Source organism: Rissa tridactyla, chromosome 4 (genome assembly GCF_028500815.1).
Source record: "Rissa tridactyla isolate bRisTri1 chromosome 4, bRisTri1.patW.cur.20221130, whole genome shotgun sequence".
Classification (NCBI taxonomy): domain Eukaryota; kingdom Metazoa; phylum Chordata; class Aves; order Charadriiformes; family Laridae; genus Rissa; species Rissa tridactyla.
Window position 1 is genome coordinate 4,455,558 of NC_071469.1, and position 22,804 is coordinate 4,478,361.

The window sequence follows — 22,804 nt, forward strand, 5'->3', positions numbered from 1 at the left end:
GGTGCCTGGTTGCCTAATAATTTCTAAAGAATCATGACAAATAACATCTGCCCAACCTGGGGAATGAGGGACTGGACACATACTATTTGCAGAGTAAAACTCTTGCCTTTGTGTTTTCAAGTACCAACGCGAGAAAGTATGGCTTGTAAATGTTTTCCCGTGCAACGAGAGATGATTCAAAAATGAAAAATCTTGTAAGGGGCCCTTTCCAACAGAAATGAGCCAAAACCAGAGTATTTGTTAAAAACCCCTTTCAATTTTGGGAAAGCACAAATGGAATTCCCATTCAGAAACTGAATCTATCATTATAAGGACCCAATTTCAGTGAAAGGCAATAGAGTTATCCTGAATTTGACTGCCTGAGGTTTTTCTGTGCACATCATTTATCCTCAGCTCTAATAAGAACAAAAGTCAGACAACTCCAGTTCTCCAACTTGGAACTCAACCCCCTACCCTGTAATAGTTTTGAGTCCCTTAACTTTTCATAAACCTTATCCAGAGATGTTTCAGTGTTTAAGAAAGGACAGTTTGAATCCAAGTGTATTCTAAACTGCTCTTACAATATTTGTAAGGTTGGTTTTTTTTTTTTCATACTTCCTACTCAGAGTAATCAGCAGTTTGTCTGTGTTTCTAGTTTTAAGGGGAAGAATGTTATGACTGGGTGAATCTGAAGACAATAAAAGCAGAAGGAAGACAAGCATATTTCAGAATATTACAATGTTAGGTGTATAAAGCTTAAAAGAAAAGTAAAATAACTTACTTTCCTTTCTGATGCCCTAGGTCAGATTTTACGGCACTCGCTAGAAGCTCCTATATCAGTAAATATGACACTCTTGTTTTATCTTTTACACCTGCCACTATAAACTATTTGAAGGTGTTAAGTGTCCACGAGCTATTTCCTGGTATCAGTACCTTTCTCTGTTATTCAACATAGTACATTTATCCACTTAAAGATTGACAAGAAGGCTGTAAAGAAGTGATAATAAAAGTACAGGAATATGAAATAATTTTCCTCAGTGATAGGCTAGTGGCATATGTGTTAATAGTACTATACAAACAGTCACTCAAACCACAAAGCTGCTAAAGTAGAAGCAGCAAATAAAAACCAGTGATTATCAATAGCCCAGTGAAAGGTATCAACTGCAGAGAACTATGGGAATGTGAACCCAGTGTGCTAATTCCAATATTTAAACTACTTGAGCTGAATGCCAGTTAGTTTTTGTGTTGCTAGAAAAATAGATATTGTGGGGGAGAGGAATAAAAAAAAAAAAACCACAACCAAATTCCCATCCTAATCATATCTCTCGATGTTGATGCTGTTGTCACTGTTTAGAGGCTCACTGAAACACTCACTTTGTTGAGGAAGACTCCTTATGGAATAAAAGAGGTGCACAAAATCTTCCTTCTAGTCTGTCTTTGGCTCCACACTGCCTATTTGATAGGGAGTGCAGTAACTTTTTGTGGATGCAGTGTTTTCTCCTATTGTACATCTCTTCCTGGAGAATAAAATGCTTTCTGAAGAGCCGTTGGTCTACAATACACAACTCTTGAAGCTGCTGTATTAGAACACAGCAGCAATTCAGTCATATATGAGTTATGTTACCATATTCTTATTTCTAGGAAGAACTTTATTCAGCAAATGAATGTGATCTGTATAAAGCTACCATCAGAATAAAGGTCACCTGAAAACTCAGAATATGGATTTATTGATATACTTGTTTTCATACCTGCACTGCCAATGCCACTGCCCATACTTATTCAGTAAAGTGGACTTTGTAATCAGCACATTGTGGACAGACAATAAACGCCTCTGATGTGCATTTTTTCCTTACTGTACACTGAGAACAGCACACAAAAGCTTAAAGTCAACCAAGTATCTTTTCCATTGCTGCTAATTCATACCTAGTTCTGTCCTCTATTTTTTTTCCCTCAGACTGAGGGAATTCAACTAGTTTCTTGGTAATTAAATATCCCCTAATAATTGCATTTAGCAGTAACACTTGTATTCCAGGAAAAAACCCACCTATTTCTAATCTAGGGCCCCAACCCCGAGGTCTTGATACAGCAATGAAGATGTTACAAACTGGCTGAAGCAGCCTTAAAATCACAAATATGGGACAATCCTTCCTCCTGTTCCTGGATAATCACTGTGAAGAACAAGGGTTCAGCACTCCTTTAGGACCGAATGAATTATTCACATGGGATCTTTCAATAGGTACAGGAGGAAAAAAAGAGCAGCTCATTCTGTTCTCTCAACAGCACAGGGCCTGATAAAGTCAGGCGCTCAACAACAACTGTAAGTAGCTGAGCACCACTAAATACAAGCACCTAAAAAGCGCAGCTCAGAAGGGACCATTTTTGGTTTCCCTCCATTCATCGACCATCACTGAAAGCTTCACGGCTGGTCTGGGTTTTTTGCAGGTATATTGGTTGTAAGAGTCTGGAGATTGTTAAGGCAAGATGTGTAACTACTATGTTATACAGACACTGCATGTGCTTTCAAACTACAAAATGTTAAGTAATAATTATTTGACCCTGTACCAACAAAGATTATGGCCTTTAAAAAAATTTTTAAAAATACACTGTGATAGTGCAGAAACAGCTCATAAAATTAGTTCTTTTTTCCTCTTTCATACCTCATATTTGTACATTTTTACTACATGAGTTCTGAAAATCTTGCATAGTTCAGCAGTGACTAGATTTCCACTAATGGGACTTGGACACGTGTTCCAGCCCTTTCATCAGCAATAAGGAAACTGAATGTTCTCTGTTAATCAGCTCAGCACAGTCATTATTTAACCCGCAGACAATGTATGGCAGCAAAGTTTAAATTTTCAACCTTGAGAAGGCAGCAAGCTTTGCTAGCTGACCCTGCTGAAGGCAGGCAGAAGTCAGAAAGACTCTTTGTAGACAAGAAATGGCAGACAAACTTAATCTCCTAATGAGAGAAAAATTCAGTAAGTCTGACCTACTGCTAAAGCCACAAATAAGGAAAACCACTAGACTGCATCCCAAATTATGGATACGGACTGCACAGCATTACACAGAAGAAAGATAATAGGAAAGGTTGTAAGACATCATTAAACTCCTCCAGGCTAACGGAGTTAAACTACATTGGCTCAATCCCTTTTCCTGGGCATGCTTCACCATCAATAACAAGGATAGGCTTTAAGAACAACTCAAACAGCTCTGCACTGCAGGGAGGTCCCTTTATTTTGGGCAGTCCTCACACCAGACAGCGCCAAACATAAAAGTGAGAGGGAAAGGGGTATCAACTCACACTTGATTGCAATGGAAGTGCTCTTTGAGCAAAATCTTCCCCATCTCTGCTACAGCGCATCATAACTGCAAGTTTTTATTTGCAGATCTCCGTATACATCTACAGATACTGTCATTCAAAGATACTATTTGATACCGAGCAATAAAACAAATGTTGCCAGATCAGCAAGAGAGACCGATCCAAGTACCTGCAATAAGATGTTTAAACTCTAATACATTTGAAGTTACAATTTTTATTTCAGCTTCCATAAAGTACTTTGCTATAAAGCAACAACAGGCCATTGGTTTGTACAGTTGTATTCATACCCTAACTGAAATTGCATAAGGAAGATAAGACCTATATGGTGTCACAAAATTACAAAGGCTAAATTTGATGATGTGCAAATGGTCTGATTTGCTTTTCTTTTAAAAGTAGAAATTCCCCACTTCTGCTTAAACAGAGCAGATGGGGCATACCTCTTAGAAATACAAAGAAATCAACACAGGCTGAGGGAGGAAGCAATTCTAATCACATCAATTTATGTTTCTGCAACAGAAGAAAGTAGCACTGATAGTTAGGTCTGACCCTACTCAAAAAACAACACAACTGTTTAATCAGAACATAAATACAGGCCAAAATAGCTAAATGAACTGCTTTTAATTCTTTATATATTTAGTTCTGTTATTATAAACCTTGTGCAACTGCCTGGCTTGTGAGTGTTAACACATTAGAAAGAAAATTTCATATTTGAGGAACAGGACAGACTAGGAAACTGCCAGGAAATTAAGATTACATGTAAAATCACTATTGATTTGTACTTTGGATGTGTTTCTGCTTGATCAGCCACAACTAAATCTCACTTCAATTAAATCTCCTTCAAGTAACACACTAACCATTACATGCTTTAAAATCGAAAAATAAGAAGAAACCCACACTTCTCTCTACAAAATTTCAAAGGCAAGTACCAAGCCATGGGGCAACGTGGAGGTGACTGCAGTAGCCTCCAAAAAAGGTCAGGAGTGTGCCAGCTGTGACTCCAAGCATCCTGTCCTGAGAGCACAAGACATATTGCAGTGTGTGGCGAAACCAGTTATTCTGGCTCTCAAGCAGAATAGTTTGTGTATGAACACATTTTGTGAATATATGTCATTTCTTATCTGGAAGTGAGGTTGGGTGGTAGGAGTATAGGGCCAGGAATTCTCCACACAAATGCAAGCTCAGTCAAAGCCTTGCCGAGCTACTTTTTCCTTCTTTTTAATATTATCATTACTACTCAGATATTTATGATCTTACAAGATTAGGCCGGTAACGTTATGTTAGCCTCAGGTACACAGAAACATGAAAACTTTTCTTATTATTAAAAAAGTTAAGTATATTTTTAAATTATAACAACACCAACACAAAGAGAAACAGGCACATACCTTTGCAAAAGCCACGCTGATGCAGTCATATCCCAAAGCAGTTCCACGCTGTATGCCATAATGGCATAAATCATACACTCCCAGCATAACTAAAATTCAATAGCAATTCACCAAGTAAAGGAGGGATTGTGCACTGGACTATAGACAGCTTGACCAAGTGCTTTTTAGGATCCATTTCACAGTTGGGAAAACAGACAAGAAAACCAGTTTTTTTCAAGGTCAGGCAGTATCAGAGGCTGAACTGGATTTCTGAAGTTCTCCTGTAAAACCACAGCTGACACTCAGAAAATTTTCTTAGCCTATAATACTGGGCAAGAGTCCTGGCAGTTACCTCTGTCCCTCCTCCAGAACAGGCAACTCAACCTTCCTTTCACTCTATGCCTTTCCAGAGAGGAGGCAATTAGGAACATACTTATTACCAATGATTGGAAATAGCTACCAGGTGAGATTACTTTCTACAAAGAACCTGCTTTCCTTAGCATGCCCAAATACAGCCAGCACAAAGAGCTTGTCATTCAGTAATTCCAATTTTCTATCTGTAGTGCAAATCAATACAATATATAAAAACACCCAAGTTACTCCTGTGCATTTCACTCATTTTGTTTGCTCCTCTTGAAGTGAATTCTCTCACCCTTGTGCTAAAGCAGTCAAAACAATAAATGCTGCAAGTCAGCTTCCAAGAGAATGGAGCACCTCTCCTCACAAATAGGGTGCCATATGGATTCCCTTCATGAATATGGGATTTCCTTTTAAAGTCACAGAATGCTTTTGGCATTTAATGGCTAGTGCTACTGCTGCTCAGGTTTCTTTTGTGATTTCTACCCCAGGGACACAGAGCTCCATGCGTTACCAGCTTTTTTCCTTATTTTTCACCCCCCATTATCAATCTGTGTAAATAAGATGCACAGCATCCGCTAGTTAATAAACAAACTCTCACTTTGATTACACTTTCAGTTTCCAAGCACAGAGCTGACTAACTACAAAGAGTAAATGTGTTTGGGGTTTCAGTGCTGGCCTTGGAAGATTGTTCACAAATAAATGATTCATATCCGATCTTGAACATTAACACTTTCCTTATGACTCATACATACAGTTAAACAATGAAACAGAGCACTTATTGAAGTTTTGTTTAACATGCATGAAGCACCTATTATTAATATTTTTCAATTTAATTGTTTAACAATGTCAATCCTATTATTAGCTGCAAGGAGGGGACGTTTCCACTTCTCTTTTCAAGTAAATACATGCTTTTGAATTTGCTCTGACTTATATTTAGAATCTTTCAGCAACAGTTCAGAAAATAAAAAGCCACTGAGCACTACATTGAGCAGGGTACCCATAGTACATTACTTGAATTGATAGATGGCAATTGCCATGTGCCTCTCATTCTATAGAGCGTGATGTGTACAACATACTGATCAACACACCATTTCCTCACATTGTTTTCCTCTCCAAAGCGAAGGATAGAACAGAAAATATGGCCTTCCTGACACAATAGAGTCTTTAGGTCTTCTATCTGGTCCTTACATGTTAGGATGTTCACTGTAATACAATTCCCGGATAAATTATAACTAGTGACCGGCAAATATGAAACCCGTTAAGAGTTCAAGTTCAGCTAAAAAAAACCCTGAGGGATTATTTTTAAAACTTTAACCTTCACAATTCAGTTTTCTTTTAAAGTTTGCTAAATCATTGTAATTGGGGACCATTTGCAGTTTCACTGCAAAAAAATCCAAACAAACAAAAACCAGCTCCAGCTCAATACACAGGAACCAAGGAAGTACTAAGCAGAGTTTGTAGGAATCATATGGTAACATAGATACAGATTCAGGTGAAATAGGAGATTTTGATCTCCAGTTTAAACCTGCAGGATAGTTTCTTGTCTTGGGACATGTATGTCTGCCCCAAGTGTTTATTCTGATACCTACATGCAGCTTCCAAACCAGATTCACAAATCTGCTTCTATCTTTATGCAAACTATTTCTACACAGAGCTGTTCAGTTTGCTATATTGAGCTTTTCCAAAGGATAAGTTCTACTAAAATATAACAGGACAAATTCGGGAAATACACTGATGACACGGGAACACAGTCTGCAGATGTTCTTCTCATCAGTAACCCATCAAGTGATGAGTAAGAACCTCCTGGGCTTCATCCTAACCTCACTGAGGTTACTCACAAAATATGCACCGTATGGGTGCAAGGCTGGCCTGAAATTCAGAGGTTGGCTCTACCATGAGAACGCTTTTGCTCTACCCACTAATACTGTGTAATTTCTAAATGCTTCCTGTCTATTCATGTGCCTCACCAGAGCCGTGGTCCCAGACATGTTGCCTTCAGAATCTGACCTTGCAGAGGCAGAAACGGTGATTTGCTGGTGTTGACAAAGCCTTTCTGCCGCGGCCACTGCCCTCACATCTGCGAATGCTGTTTCAGCATGGCTGAGCAAGGACAGAAAAGAAGGGGGAGTTACTCACAAGCAGATACAAGTATCGGTCATTAGCCCCACATGGCTAGTTATTCAATTCCAGAAAACTACACTTTAGTTAAAATAACTTTAACACTTCAGCTCTGTCCCATTAGCAGGCAGAAACGTAGAAAATACTGCCGTGTCAGGATGAAGCACCATCGCCAGTTTCCCCCTCAGGTTTTCAAAGACATGAAGGGAAAGGCAACAGTGTCCATGCTTCATTTGTTTCCTTCGGACCCGAACCTGTTTCCAGCGACCACATTCGGTTGAGAGGGCCACAACCGGGTCCCACTTGTCTACTGCCAACCCCCTCCTCTTGCCTCTCAGCAGCAGCTCTCCCTACCCAGGCCCAGCCATGAGGTCCGCCTCAGGATCATGGCTGCACGGCACTACCTCTCGCTGCCGAGTGGCCTGCCATCACACATACCTGTGTGTTGGGCACCTGCTGTTACCATAACACCCGGGGAACACCCATCCATCAGCCGAGGGGGGGCTCAGCCCAGGCCTTCTTGGAAGCCCTCTGGGCACACACCACCATCACCCCTCCTTCATTTACCTCAGAAAGGCACTGAGAGAGTTCCCGCCCATGCAGCCTAATGGCAGTGAGGGCTCCCACCTGTGGGCTCCCTGAGGGGGACTCTCCATCACTGACACCTGGGAGTGCTCGCCTTTAGCCCTCATTAATTGTTACTTTTTCATTAGAGCAAGGTCTAACAGCCTCACCTGAGCCCAGGGTCTGTGTGAACTTGTGAGAGACCTGCCTCAGATGGCATCATTGCATTTATCCACTGTACTATCAGGCCTGGATGCAGCTGCCATCTTGAGGCAATGCCATAACCACTTGGTCTTGGCTGGCTGAAGAGCCACTTGAGACGGCACGGCGGGCACCATGCCTGCCCAGCACCATGGCTTCCAACAGGCCTCTGCACTACGCTAGCGACAGGCGCAAAGTTTTTCCATGTTCCTCTATTCCAGATTGCCTCGTGAAACACAAGCTAGCAGCAGGTTTCACCACGCAGCTCTTATCTCAGCACCAGATGACTGAAAAAACTGAAGGGAAATATGAGCAGGGGAAGCGCTTCTTCGTGTTTTTGTGTGCCGCTTGTTGCTAAGAAAAATATTTCCTTAGTATCTCTATGGGCTTTGCAAGTCAGCATCGGTGGAGCTCTGCTGGTTGCCAGAGAGTATAAAACAGCAAATGTCAGGAAAAAAATAGGAAGAAGAAGTAAAGCTTTAAGAATGTGCCCCATAATGAACGTTTGTCCCCTCAGTATTGCTCCTCACGCAGTCAGTAGAGAGACGTACACACCTTTCTTTGCTGTAACAAATCTTTGGAGCTTCTTCACACTGTATTATTTTTCTCTGTGTGTGTGTGGTTTTTGTTGTGGTGTTTTTTTTGTTTTTTTTTTTATTATAAGCTTAAAAGCTGTTATTTGTGTCAAGGCAGCACACGGTGGAGGAAAGCCCTTGTTTGCTGACCGCTGAGCAAAGGAGCCTGCATTTGGCAACAGCAAGTGAGAAAGGGCAGGAAGGGACCCAGAGGGGCAGAGCTGCCTGTCCCCAACAGCCACGGGGCCCTCACCTCCTCTGTGTCACCAGTGGCACAGGCCAGCAGGGACCAGATGCGCTGCAGAGGAAGGATGAAAAAACGTCCAGTCTGGACAACCCCAGTGCAGCTCTAAACCCTGCCTGCCTTTTGAACTGAATCATGGAATGGTTTGGGTTGGAAGGGACCTTAAAGATCACCTAGTTCCAACCCCCTGCCATGGGCAGGGACACCTCCCACCAGACCAGGCTGCTCCAAGCCCCATCCAGCCTGGCCTTGAACACCTCCAGGGATGGGGCAGCCACAGCTTCTCTGGGCAACCTGGGCCAGGGGCTCACCACCCTCACAGGAAAGAATATCTTCCTGATATCTAATCTAAATCTCCCCTCTTTCAGTTTAAAACCCTTCCCCCTCGTCCCATGGCTCCCCTCCCTGATCCAGAGTCCCTCCCCAGCTTTCCTGGAGCCCCTTCAGGGACTGGAAGATGCTCTAAGGTCACCCCAGAGCCTTCTCTTCTCCAGGCTGAGCCCCCCCAGCTCTCTCAGCCTGTCCTCACAACAGAAGGACTCCAGCCCCCTGATCATCTTAGTGGCCTCCTCTGGACTTGCTCCAACAGGTCCATGTCCTTCTTACATTGGGAGCCCCAAAGCTGGATGCAGCACTGAAGATGGGGTCTCACCAGAGTGGAATAAATGTGCAGAGTCACCTCCCAGTATCAAGCCGTTTTGCATATCCACACAGCTGAGACTGGTGATGTCATCACAGTGTTTCAACCTTTCTAGAGGCCAAAGGATAATTCATTTCCTAGGCCACTTATTTCTGCTAACAGCTGGAGCTAATGATGGTGATGAAGGGCTGGGCTTGGAGAGTTTGAAAGCTCATTATCACTGAATTTGCTTCATAGGAGCCATGAAACAGTTCAGTGTATCTGCTTGAGCTGGATATTTGACCTCCATTAAATGGTTTCCCGTCCCCTCTGATTGTCCTCCAAATTGTCCTGTGGCTGCTCCCATCGCTGACTGCTGTTTAAGTTCTCACATGGTGCTCTTTGAATTTTCAGTTCTTCACAATGAAGTGGTCTTCCCCAGTCTCTTCGCATTGTTTTATAAGCCATTTGTTTTTAAGTAAGACTCTTTTTTTCCCACAAAAAGAAAGAGCAAGACTTTGTCTGAATACAAATCCCATGCCCAACAGTGTGCTGACATTTGTGCACAGAGATGTGCTTTCCAGTTTGTTCTATTGTGCTTTGCTTTTTATTTTTTTTTTAAATAGTTCAGTGGAAAGTTTGGATGATTCCAGGCAAGTATCCTTTAACAACACTACCACAGAAATAGCCTGAAAAACCGGAAATACATCTCAGGGTTGCCAGAGGAATTATGGGTTGTTGGTTTCTTTTCCTTTTTTTTAATGTAAGTGATCTCAAAAAAAAAAATAGAAGATTTATGGCTGATAAGCAGAGGTTAAACTCAGGCGCAGCAGCAGAAGCTGCACTTTTCTCCACCTGGTTATATTAATGCAAGTGCAGGATTTCTGGTATCTGAGTCACCTCTCTTTTTAGAGCCCACCATCGGGGTGACCCAGTGGCTCCTGTTGCAGCAGGTACTGGAGTCCGCCAAAGACCGTTGCCCCATTTGTAGGTGGAGAATTCCAGCTACGAGTCCTTGCTGATGTCCAGGCGAAGCTGGGCACCCAGGAGGATTTAAGAATCTCAATGCCTCCATTGATCGAGAATTAAATTCCCACAGGCAAACTGATTGCCAAGTTGTTACCTGACCAAACTGGGTTTGCCCCAGGACATCCCCAGATAACAGGCTGGAGCATTAATCCACGGCGCCATCTAGCTCCCACAAAAGGAATATTTTTAATAGCTTTTTCCCACATTATTATGACTCAAACCTTATCTAATATTTCACACAGAAACACAGAAGATGATAACAACGAGGGAAAATGCATGTTATTATTCCAACTCCTTGGTCTCCAAGGGGCCAAGAGAACTGGAGTGTGGAAATCATCTCACAGTCCCTCCTGTACCTCTTGGTGGGTCGTCTTTTCTTTCTCCTGGAATGGCAAGCAGCTTGACCCAAACGTGGGCAGAAAACCATTTTAGGTACATGAATACCCTTCCTTCCCTCTGTCTCTGCAGCCTGCGTGGCAGCTCTGGGCCACCTGGGCCACCATTCTGCGAAGGGCAATGGCCGGCACCAGCTGTTTCAGAGGAACACGCAAGAAAGCTGAGACTATGAAAGCAAAGACAAAAATCATTGCAACAGAGCTTTGGTTTCCACTAATTACATATAACACATGGAGCATATATAATCTGATTTGTTTCTAGTGATGTGTACCAGGGTTAAGCAAAGCATTTTGCATCTAAAATATTACAAATGATTGGCAATTTCAGACATACAAGAATTCAGACTAATTTCATATAAGGAAACAAAATCTGAAGACTGCCTATTTCTTCTGCCTGAATATCCTTCACTCACCAGGCTCTCAGCTTTTGAGCCTATTTGCTAAATGGGAAGACTTCCGTGGCTTTCACTAAAAAATTATAAGTCACGGGGATCTGCTTGTAGCCCCGAAGCAGAGAGAACACAGGCTGAAATCACACAAGCCAGGAAATGCTTGAAAGCAGTGAGGCAACAACTGTATAATCACAGGTAATATGCAAGTGAAAGATCAAATTTAAAACTCCGACTCAAGCCTGCAGGACATTTGCCAACCTGCAAGCTAGGCTCCAGTGATGTATGGAATATATTTGCTCTGAGTCTATGCTCTGCTGCATGCCAGAAGCTTTTAAGCCATCTTTACAAATATGTTCCCATCTTTTGCCAAGGGAATATACAGTCTTTTTCCCTCACGTTGGTATCTACAGTTGTTCTCACTAACTTCATGATTTCTGAGGCTGTATTTGCTCTTGAATATTCTCAAATATTTTTGCGACATACACCAAACTTAAATGCTTTCTTATTCTAAGGAAACAAATATTATTTGCACGTTTACTTTGCACGTATGCTTTACAAAAAGACCAACAAAATTGCTTAAAAATACTTCAGTGATCAGTGGTATTTTAGCTCTGCAGATTGGCAGACTTCTGCTCTACTGCATTTCTCTGCAATTAGTTGTTTCTCTGCTCTCGCCTGCCTCCACTCCATGTCCGGTGCGATCCCTTCTCCTCCCACATAGCTGCCGCATTTTGTCCATGTCTTCAACAGCAGGGACTTCCATAAGCCTGGTCTGTTCTCTCTGCTGTAACCCTTTTAATGTTATACGTCATTCCTTTACATTTTCCTAGGGCTTGCAAGACATCTCTTTTTCTGCAACTGCTCTCCTGCAGACACAGACTTTCCTAGATGTGGTTATTCCTCCAAGTTTCAGTTCTATACCCAAAATGCAAATGTTCACGCACTCTAGCCCAGTCCATGCCGCTCCAGGCTATGTATGGCAAGCCCACAAGGCAAGTGTATGCTGCCATGAGCTCCTGCTGTCCATGGGAAAAGGTAGCATTAGGTCCCAATAGCCCGACAACACGGCCAGGGCATGCAACCAGCTTGAATCTGTGAGTCCCTCAATAAAGACAGCAACCCTAACGTCCTTCCGGTCTTCTTCCATGCTTTCACCTCTTTATTCCTCATCCCGATCCTGGGCCAGTGAGAAACAAGTGCCAAGTAAAAGGTCCTGCACATGGGTTGGGGCAATCCCTAGCACAAACACGGCTGTGGGGAGAATGGTTTGAGAGCAGCCCTGAGGAGAAGGACTTGGGGATGTTCGTTGATGGGACGCTCAACATGAGCTGGCAATGTGTACTTGCAGCCCAGAAAGCCCCCCGCTTCCTGGGCTGCATCAAGCATGGCAAGGAGGCAAGGAGGGGATTCTCCACGTCTACTCCACTCTGAAGTGAGACCCCACCTGGAGTATTGTGTCCAGCTTTGGGGCCCCCAACATAAGAAGGACAGGGACCCATTGGGGTGAGTCCAGAGGAGGCCACAAAGATGATCAGAGGGCTAGAGCACCTCTGCCGTGAGGACAGGCTGAGAGAGTTGAGGTGAAATGCAGGCCCTGCTCCCCAGCTTTAACGAACAACATTTGATAACACAGGTCAAGTCTGAAAGGAGATGAAGCAAGACCAGGTGTTGCTCAATTGCAGGAAGTCGATCCCATGCACAATCCCACACCCAAGAAGAACAGATAGGAAGGTCCCTGCAACTACTTCTGTTTATCATATTTAGTGCCCTTGTGTTTGTTAACATTTAGGCTCGATTACTTGTCAAATATGAATAAAGAGAGTTCTTCCTTTTCCAGGGGTCACAGCTGTACATAAAGAAAAAAGTAAAATTAAAAACAATGACTTTCACTGAGGAATGCAGGAAATGTTGTGATGTATTTTCATTGCGACCACTTGAAAGCAGAATTGCTGTGGAAATAAAACAACTCCAAATACACTGAACTTGCTGACTCAGTTGATCCAGAAGAAAAATTACTAGTCAGCAATTTCCAGCAACAGCAGTACCAAGCGTTCTGTATCTGCCACACTGATGTAATGTGCGTTGCGACATCATATTTCCCTGAACACTGCACTTATGGGTTTGATGAGCCACAGCTTTTAGATGGATCTTAGGATTTGCTGCAAATTACATAACAGAGTTTTCCTTTATAGCTTTGACTGTTAGATGTCGGATCCGCCCAACTCCTTAAGGAACAAGACATTTAAAGGGAGCAATTTCCTCCAGCTTCCTTCTGACCCTAATCCAAGGCACATATCAAATTTAAAAGGAGCGCAGATCCAGCCGATTCTCCTAATGTATCCAGAATCATCATCATTACAGCATTTTCTATTCAAAACAGCTTATGCAAATCATTTTCTATTGCCATATGCAAATGATTGAATCACTTTTTGCTATTTGATAATTTTTCAAACAATTTCCTAATTTTTATGAGTACCTTATAAGTAAAAAATGAAGATAAAAGTGGGCACATCTTAATTTTAAATTTTCCATTTACTGTTCTACTTCAAAAGTGTCCATAAGAAATTATTAGCAGCTGTTAAAAGCCTCTTAACAGAAAGAAGATATATTCTAAGAGGGAAAACCACTTAGAAGTTACAATTTTAAGCAATTAATTGGAGTCTGTACTCTACACCTCTGTTAGATGAGAGAACAGGGAGTGACACGCAGAAGGAATAGGATATGAATAAAACTGGAGATAGGTTAGGGAATCTTTGTCTGAGCTATTACTTCAGGAAAACACAGGAAACGGCTAAGTTTATCATTTTTAAGTGGTGGAAGTTGAGAGCAGAGAGTGAATTCAGGCATTTTAGTTAATGTAAAAATTATCCAGCACATGGAACTGTCTCCCTAACAAGCATCAGAAAACCAAGGTGGCAGATAAAAGCGATTTACCTTTTAAGAGACAAGAAAGAGGCCTAAACAGTAAGTTGACATATATAAACTGAATATAAACATAAAACGTAAAAAAGCAAAAACTTCTATTATCTGATTTATATACCTCTCTTTCTTCTTTAGCTGTTTTTCTTCATTTTATCTATTTATTTCACAGAAAGGTTGTGTGATGGGTGAACTTGTCTGGTTTATGGAAGGACAACAGAAGAAAAAGCTATGAGAGAATTGTGGAACAATAGCACCTGCTTTAGTATTGTAGCACATTTGTGCATCCCTGCAGCCACTGGTTGGAAGTTTAATGATTAGGAAGCATGACATTATATAATGAATTTATGCCAAATATTAATACAAGCTATTTTTAACAAAGGTAATCTTATTTAAAATGAGTTGCGGGGCTCACAGTTGCACATTATATCTGTCAACTGTGAAATACAAAGTATCCAGAAATGAAATATAGAAACCCCCTTGGACTTTTGTTTTCCCTTCTTTGTTTCATACTTCTGAAATTCACACCTTGCTGTTTCTGATGATGAAAATCGTGGAAGAGGACTTTATTCACTACTACCCAAATCCTAAGACTTAATTTTTTTTGTGATCTGATGAAGTTAGCCACTCTTGAAAAGTCTGCCCATACTTTCTACTCTTCTTTTCTCAGATGAATATTTCCCTGTAATGTCAGTAAATCTTGACACCGCTCTGCTACAAGAATAAGGCAAGAAATAGCAGCATACTATGAAAAATCAGAGAGCATGCAGAACACTACCAGGATTAAAAGGCGGCTACAAAATATCAGAGTCCACTTCTTAGAAAAGCTCTGCTTATGCCAGAACAGTGACCCTAGCCTTTGCTTTCCAGGAAAATTGCCGTGACCAGCTGTAACCAGCTGAATGCAATAGCTTGGTTATTCTCATAGAAAGCGATCTTTAATAATGGTGCTTACTCTCCCTGGAGAATATTTCTGGATACTAGACACTAATATTTTGCTTTTCTACTGACAGTCCAGAACTGTGCCAGGAGAGACATGATTCTAACCAGCAAAACTGCACACTGAGTTGTTGCAATATATCACTCATGAGCAGCTGACAGACCAAGCATTATGTGTGGAGGCTATGCGGCCACGCAGTTGGACTCGGGACGGTTGTGGTCTCTGCAAAGGGAAAGGAAAGTTCGTCAGAAAAATAAGATGAAAATCGGCAGCAGAATTACTCGTGGCTGAGGAGTTCTCCAGCTCCAGCTGTGATTTACACACTGTTCTTTATATGGCTTGGCTAGTCACTCCCCTTCACTTTTGCTGCAGATTACACCACTGAGCAAGTGGTTTTATGTAATAATAATGGCTATACATACGGATGTAGTTATTTTATTTCATAAGCTTGGGAATAACTGTGTTCAAACTTGTTTCTCTTAAAATAGTGAAAGCAAACTTGAAACATCCCATAATTCTAATTCTTTGCATGATTGTGACCTTGTCTTCAAGCCCTGAAATACAAGGTAATTTAAGCTAGAAGTGGCTCCAAGAGAAAAATAAAGACTGAAACAAGAATACATTAATTCAAGTGACATTTAGGTCAGTGCAATCTTTGGTTCACTCAGAAGAAACCGATTTAAAGTCCAAGAAAGCAATAAACTTGAGTGGCAAAAGGCAGCTCCAAGCTAGGACTGTGAAAGGAAAGAGAGAAATCATTGTACTAGAATCTTTGTTTCTCCTAATTTCAAATAAGAGATGGACGACACAGAAGCTTGTAAATTTATTATTATTTCCTTATTTCTCACACAACAGGTACCTTCATCTGGTCTTGCAGCCTGAACCCTTAGCATGTTTTTTACCCTTGTTTATGTCCTTAAGTGGCCCAAGTGGAGTCATCTCCTGATATTGAGGGGTTACATTTAATTTACATAGAGCACAACCTTGGGTCTGAAGCTCATTTTCGTAGGCAAAAATCAGAAACCTGTTAACTTGCATTTCGTTTTGTTTCTCCACAGGTTAATTTGCTTAGCTGGAGGCAGCTCACCCATCCAGATATGGTACCTGCATGAATGGAAAGTAATGAAAGAATTCCCGTGGTTTGGGTCAGTAAATAAACCAGAAATTTTTTCTCATGAATGTGGTTTCTGCACTTAACAATGTGCTGTCCATCCTCGCTATTGCAGCTCTTGGGTAAGTCTTACAGAAACTAAACCCTGTTTCCCAAAGGTATATGTAAATGCTTTCACTTAGCTAAACGGATGTGGAGATGGTAGAATTCAGAGAACATTTTGGCACGTAACCAATACGTGTGGGAATGTGGCTACAGCAGATCTAGCCAGGTACTGTGACTAGAGCGTGGATTTCGAGCTGCCACACACAATGATTTTGTGCTTTTGTACAGTATGTACACCTGTAACTTTCTCCACTCTTACGTGGGTGGAAGCATCCAGAAAGCCTTTTGAGCATGGATTGTTCCTGAGAGATCTCCCACTCAGAGACAGCAGAAGATTATGGGCATAAGCGTGAAACAGCATCATAAATACTTGCATGTTGGATTCCTGGAACTGAACCTGTGTCACTGTGCACTTGTGTTCTTCTTCCTAATTGCTTCTTAAGAATGACCAGCCAATTTGACTTTCACTCCCGCTAATTATATTCACAGATGCTTTAGATTTTATTCAAAATGGTAGCTAAAAATACGAACGTGTACTTCTGTTTTTTGCTTGCAGTATCAGCCAATAGTCAGCCAAACAAGGCACTGCAAACCTAATCATAAAGGGCTGGTGAAATTCAAGCTTTGAAAAAATCCTCTTACTATAATGAAGAAAATTGTCTTCTCGGTTTTCTTTGGGTGAGAATTATAATGCAAGGAAGACAAGACCACCATATTGAATAAGATGTCTTTGCAAGTTAATGTTGTAAAAATAGACATGAACTATTTGAAGAAAGTGAGAACAAGAAAACAAAAGGATTCTCAGGGAAATTTTAAATGAAATAGCTGAGGTTATGTATGCGCAATGGAATTTCTTTGAGGACAGATATTTGTACCTGTATGCTCCTTCATGCAAGTAGACTTAAGTGGAAAATGCAACTTCATCTGCCAGTTCCCTCAGGATCCACAGATGCATCTCATGAGATCCCACGGATTTGTGCACCTTCAGGTTCCTCAAATGGTCTCCAACCTGGTCTTCTCCTATAGTGGGTAGTACCTCATTCTCCCAGTCCCTGCCTTTGCCTCCTGTGGCTTGAGTGGTGTCACTGTGACTAAAGCACTTGCCGGTGAAAACTGAGGCAAAAAAGTCATTGAGTACCTCAGCTTTCTCCATATCCCAAGTAACCAGGTCTCCCGTTTCCTTCCGGAGAGGGCCCCCATTTTGCCTAGTCTTCCTTTTATCACTGACGTACCTGTAGAAGCTTTCCACAGCTGATTCTCCACAGATGTTGATCTAATTTTGAAAGTGTTTACAAAATTCCTACTTGTTGATCTTTAGGTAATGAAACCAAAGTAAAGAGAGGAAATCCAGATTCCACGGAGACGAGGCTTGTATTTCACTATTGTATTCACCAAGTATCCTTCCAATGAATTAATAGTTAATATACTACAGATTGTCATTCAGTTAAAACTTTGTAAAGACAAACATTTTATTCTTTGGAAAAGAAGTGATGAAAAATGAAACTACCTTTCTTAGCATGGAAAAGAAAAAAATCACCCCCATCAAAAATGTTGAAAGCAAATCAAACAAAGGATGCACTATGCTGAGGGACATGAATCCATGTACATTCTGAAAAAAATGCTTAGATAATAGACAATTCTAACAATTGAGCCTTTGTCTTCAAAGCAAGAAAAATCAACTTGGATTTACATTTTTGAATGGGTTGGTTTGATCTGAGTGCAGGGGCAATGACAGTCACTCAGAATACAAGGCTTTTAATATTAGACAGGTTTTAGTCATAGGAAAGATTTGAATGAAGAGTACAGCATAAATAATAAAATTAAAGCACAAAATAATTAATCTGTAAAATACATATGTATATGGCTTAACTCGAAGGATATGCGTAGCTTTGCTTAAACACTTTGCCAGGTTAGATCTTATTCTGAATGTAAATAAGTTGAATGTTACTAACACTTCTCAGGAGGAAGACTAGAAAACAGGGAAGATGCAAAGTCTTTCTGAAAGACAGTATTTCATAATTCATCTTCTCGGTAAAGCCTTCCCGACAGTACAGAAAGCTCTTACTCTAGTGCTGTGGTTCCAGGGTTCTGCTATGTGTTCTACCCTGGCTAGTCGAAGTTTTATGCCTGCACTTCCATACATTCCTTACATTTTGCAAAGGTGAATCCTTAAGCATCAATCCCACTTCTTTGCTTCAAATAGAGCACAAACACTGTAAGAAGTGGTTGCTTGTTTCAATTCTGGAAACCTGGAAGAGTCCAAAATGTACACAGCAGAACTGGAGGCAATAAAACAGTGCAAAATCTGAGGCCCAAATTCAGGAACACATTTCAACTGATGGTGGCTTTAAGCATACTAAGATTAAGCACATTGAGAAGTGCTTTCATGAACAGCAGTACAATAAAACAAGCACTTTTCTAACTGAGGCAGAAATCTATTAAGTGCTGACAATAACACTGAATATTTACCTCTCGCTGATTTGCTATACAACCCTTTTTCAGCTACTGTTGCCAGAAAGAGCTCAAAAAATCGGGAAAAAAAAAGGAAAGAAAAGAAAATAAGAGATGATTCTTCCCACAGTAGCTATGCAGAAAGTCCTGTGACATCTGAATCACCTTCTGGTTTTAACTGTCCATGGCCTAAGCAACACGTAACTTCACTGACTTCAGTGTGACCTTAAAGATCTGTCTTATGGATTAAGGCTTATGTTAGGGATCAGCAAATCCCAGAAGCTTCAGAATTCAGATTAGATCAGATTTGGGTAGGAATTCAAACTATGTGACAATGAATCATGTCAAGCCTCTAATTTATAAACCTGGAATTTCACTCTGTTAGCAATTCACAAGACCTGAAGAAGTATCTCTCCAGCTCCTATGAATCTGTGGCGGCAGCTACAGAATCAAAGAGCAGATTTCCATCTGTTCTAGTGGGAGGGTGTATTGTTAACGAACAAGGGTTTGCACCATACATGGCTTTCAATTTCTTGAGTAATAAGCAGCTGTGAGCAGAAACGCGTCGCCCACTAACACAAATCCAGCTGTAGGCAGCACACAGAAATGAGCCAGGCACCTCCACGCTCGGTGGAAGTTCCCATCTGCTCACGTGAGAGAATATGGGTGCATTGTGAGCCTGTTCATCATGTTCGACCTTACGCTTACAAACACTCCGCATCTGCCCTCCCAAGGACTCAAACCCTGAGCAGAGCGAGGCAGCAGCCCTAGCCCTGCCCTGCCCCACCTGTGTGTCCAAGAAGGGACTACACCTACGTTAACGCTGCGTGGCTTCCTTAGGACTTTCAACCCAGAAGTCCTGGAGTGGAAGAGTGGAGAGTCAGCTGTGTCATTCGGAGACGGTGTCCTTGTGACAGAGGGGAAACACTGGGCAGGCTGGGAAACCCCGCAGGGCAGTGCTGCCGAACCAGGCTGGAGAGGTTGGTTCCATAAGGCTGATCCCTTTTAGGAATTTTATCTCTGCAGAAAAAAAGTGAATAAAACATACAGCCGTAAGTTGTAGTCTGCATTTAAAAGTTTGGCCAGCGTTGCAGCTTCAGTGAGGGGATGTGATTTTGGCAGGTGTAACTGCAACAATAAAATTCTTATGTACCTCATGCACTGAAACCCTGTTGCTGTTATAAAGTGTTATCTGGTCCAAGCGCTTTTCTTTTTTCTTCTTTCGTTTCCCAGTCTTGCTGGTTTATAGCAACTCTGGCAAACTTCAAAGGGTCATCCTATTCTGAGACAAAACACTTTCTGCTTTAAAAAAAAATTATACAAAAATATTTTTAAGGTGGTGTTACACAGACCTATACATTTTGATCTTTCCTGGGACTGAAGAAAGGAAAAATTATCTACTTGTTCTTCAGGTAAATTTCTCCCCTCCTCTTAGTCCCAGCCTTCTGGAAGTTCTGCAGCTCACCCAAAGAAGCTGCAGAGGCGACAGGCTAACAACATTTGTTTACCGTGGATCTCCCTTTGAAGAGTGATTACAACAACATCATTCTGCATATCCGGAGGGTGGATTTCTTATCTCCCTGAAGGAGAAGGAGAACAATCACATATTTGATAAGTTCAAACAAAAGCGCACACAATTATAGGAAGTGAAATGTTTGCTGAAAGAAGGCAGTTTATACAAAACCCATTTTTATAACCTCATATATATATTTATTTCACGGCAGCTTTCAAGAGCAATGTTCTGTAACTCTGCAGTATCTCTGTTTTGTGGTGGCTCATGAAATATTTTCCATTTGAAAATTGACACCGAAAGGGAAACACGCTGCAGGAAAAAGCCACTGTAATAACTTCGCTCAGTGGCTACTTCTGCCCCCACCCATCCCACACTCCAAGGCAATGAGGTGTGGATAAATCCGTACCAGCTGCCTTTCCACCTGTAGGAACAGCCAGGGTGCCAGGAATAAAAGTTAGTGGCAGTTTGTTTTGTTGTGGAGGCTGAACTCTCCTTCCATGGTGGGCCAGGGCTGCATGGAAGAGGCACTGCCGACACACGCACTCACATACGCTGGGTATCACATTCTAAATACTGAGTCCTTTACCAAAGTTATCCACCTCTAAAAAGTTATTGACGGAGGTGGATCAGTTCGACACATTAAGTGACACTCACAGAATCGGTCCCAATGAGCTACATCATGCTACATAAAAACACTGCAGCAAAATGCTAGGAGTGCATGGGACCGGTGTTTGGATTACGGGGGAGAGAGGAATTTCTTCCCAATGCAAGAAACGAGAAGAGAAAGGAGATTTTGATTCTGTCCTTACCAGTTTCTAAAAAAACTCCTAACAACTCTGTGTATTAGAAAGACTTTCGGTCTGCGCCTGTTTCCTTTCAGCAAAAGTGTATTAGCTTGTAGTAAGGATTAAGCCAATCTGTAGTCTAAAAAAGAAAGTTTTCCATTTTATTATGTTGAGGGTCTTAACCAACGTTGGAACATCTTACTAGAAATATTCTTTTTTTTTTTTTTCTTTTTCTCTATAGAAACCCGATAAAACGTTACTAATCTGATCAAATTCTATCACAATTTTCTCCAGGAGATCATCATCTGCAAATTTAGACCAATGCCTCCCACATACTATAGTGGCACTCAGGGGTATACTTTATGATAATCTGTAAAGTTTTTGGATGGCGTTAGAAATAAGGCACAGTCGTTCATATATTTGCATATGTTGTATATCAGGAAATGCAAAGCGAGCGGTTAAGTGGGCGTAGAGCACTATCAGTGAAGAATGAGAGCTTGTATTTTCCTTGAAAGCCTGACATAAAGTGCAGCACAACAGCAAAGCAGACTGTGGGCAGACGCTTCACCAGTTTGCATCAGCACTCAAACTGTCTAACATCAAAAAAAAAAGACCAAAATGGCAATCCCAGGCCACTATGTTTTCAGATGAGGTTGTTGTTACTTGCCGTCTCTGATCAGTTCAGAGAAGAAAAACATCTCTACAGAAACATTTGAAAACGTTAAATTAAGTTTGGTTTGGACACAGCATAAAAACAAGCAAGCAAACATATGCAAAACCAGCTTCTTTCTTACTACTCACGGTTTCCCCCTTACTCTTCTACTGCTTTTTCCATTGTGAACTATTGTCATTTTCGTTTTGTTCTTGTCACATCAGACGCAGTCCTGAGAGAGGCTGCGAACTGTCCCCTTGCTGGATTAGGTGGGAGGTTGTTGGGCAGGGACCTACATGGGTCAGCTGCAAATAACTAGGTTACATTATGCCCTCTTCTCTTTAAAGGTTGATTAATCAAGACCGGAACTGAAGCCCTTTGGTGAGGCTGCATAATGAAGTTTATGCTGCCGTTCTCCACGTTGTTCCTGCCCTGTACAGGAGACGGTCCCGCGATTCACTCCTCAGGCCCCAAAGAGTATTCAGGTGCCATAAGAAGAGGATCAGCCTAAGAGGTAGAAGATTACAAATTTGACATGAGTGAACTCAACCGATATTGGTGTAACTACAGTAGCTTAACACTAAATCAATGAAAGGCACATCCCTGGATATTGTTCTATAGATAAAACTAAGAGGTTCCAAATGTTACCAAGATCACTGGGAAATACAGAGTAAAGCTGTAATACACTTTATTGTCCACACCGTTCAAGAAACCAGTAAAGATCTCATATAGTTTCCACATAACGTTTCTGTTGGAAAACCTCTTTAAACATATGATATACTAATGGAAATATCCTAATGAGAGAGGCTTTAGAGCCTTTTGAATCCATTAAACCTCTTGCCAGAGTCAGCCTTTTAGCTGGGTTTGCCAGCGAAAATTACAAGCTAAATGAGACTGTTAATTCTGCTATCTAAGTATAAAAGAAAAAAAAAAACTTTAAATGTTCTGAATGTTAAAAAAAAAAAGAGGAAATCCTACATGGATTGCCTAAGGAAGATTTCCTTGGTATTATCTGTAGCTTTTTTTTTTTTTTTTTCCAAAGGCAATCCTCTAGCCTGAAAATCCAGATTCCAGAGGGACTGAGAGAGGTTTTCAGGATCAGATTGTAGTGTTTATATACAAAAGAATGCTAGTAAAGTTAAAGAGATAGGCATAATACACTGCATCTCAGT

General features: G+C 41.3%; 1 long non-coding RNA gene across 2 annotated transcripts in view; it reads right to left on the bottom strand.

Moving 5' to 3' along the window:
• Nucleotides 1–9,448: 9,448 nt before the first annotated feature.
• LOC128908426 (uncharacterized) overlaps nt 9,449–22,804 on the bottom strand; it is a 57,367-nt gene continuing 44,011 nt past the window's right edge. For both annotated transcript variants that reach the window (XR_008465947.1, XR_008465946.1), the window contains 2 exons: nt 19,836–22,139; nt 9,449–19,702 (listed from right to left, as the gene is read on the bottom strand). This is a non-coding gene — a long non-coding RNA (uncharacterized LOC128908426). The remainder of the gene's footprint in view (nt 19,703–19,835; nt 22,140–22,804) is intronic.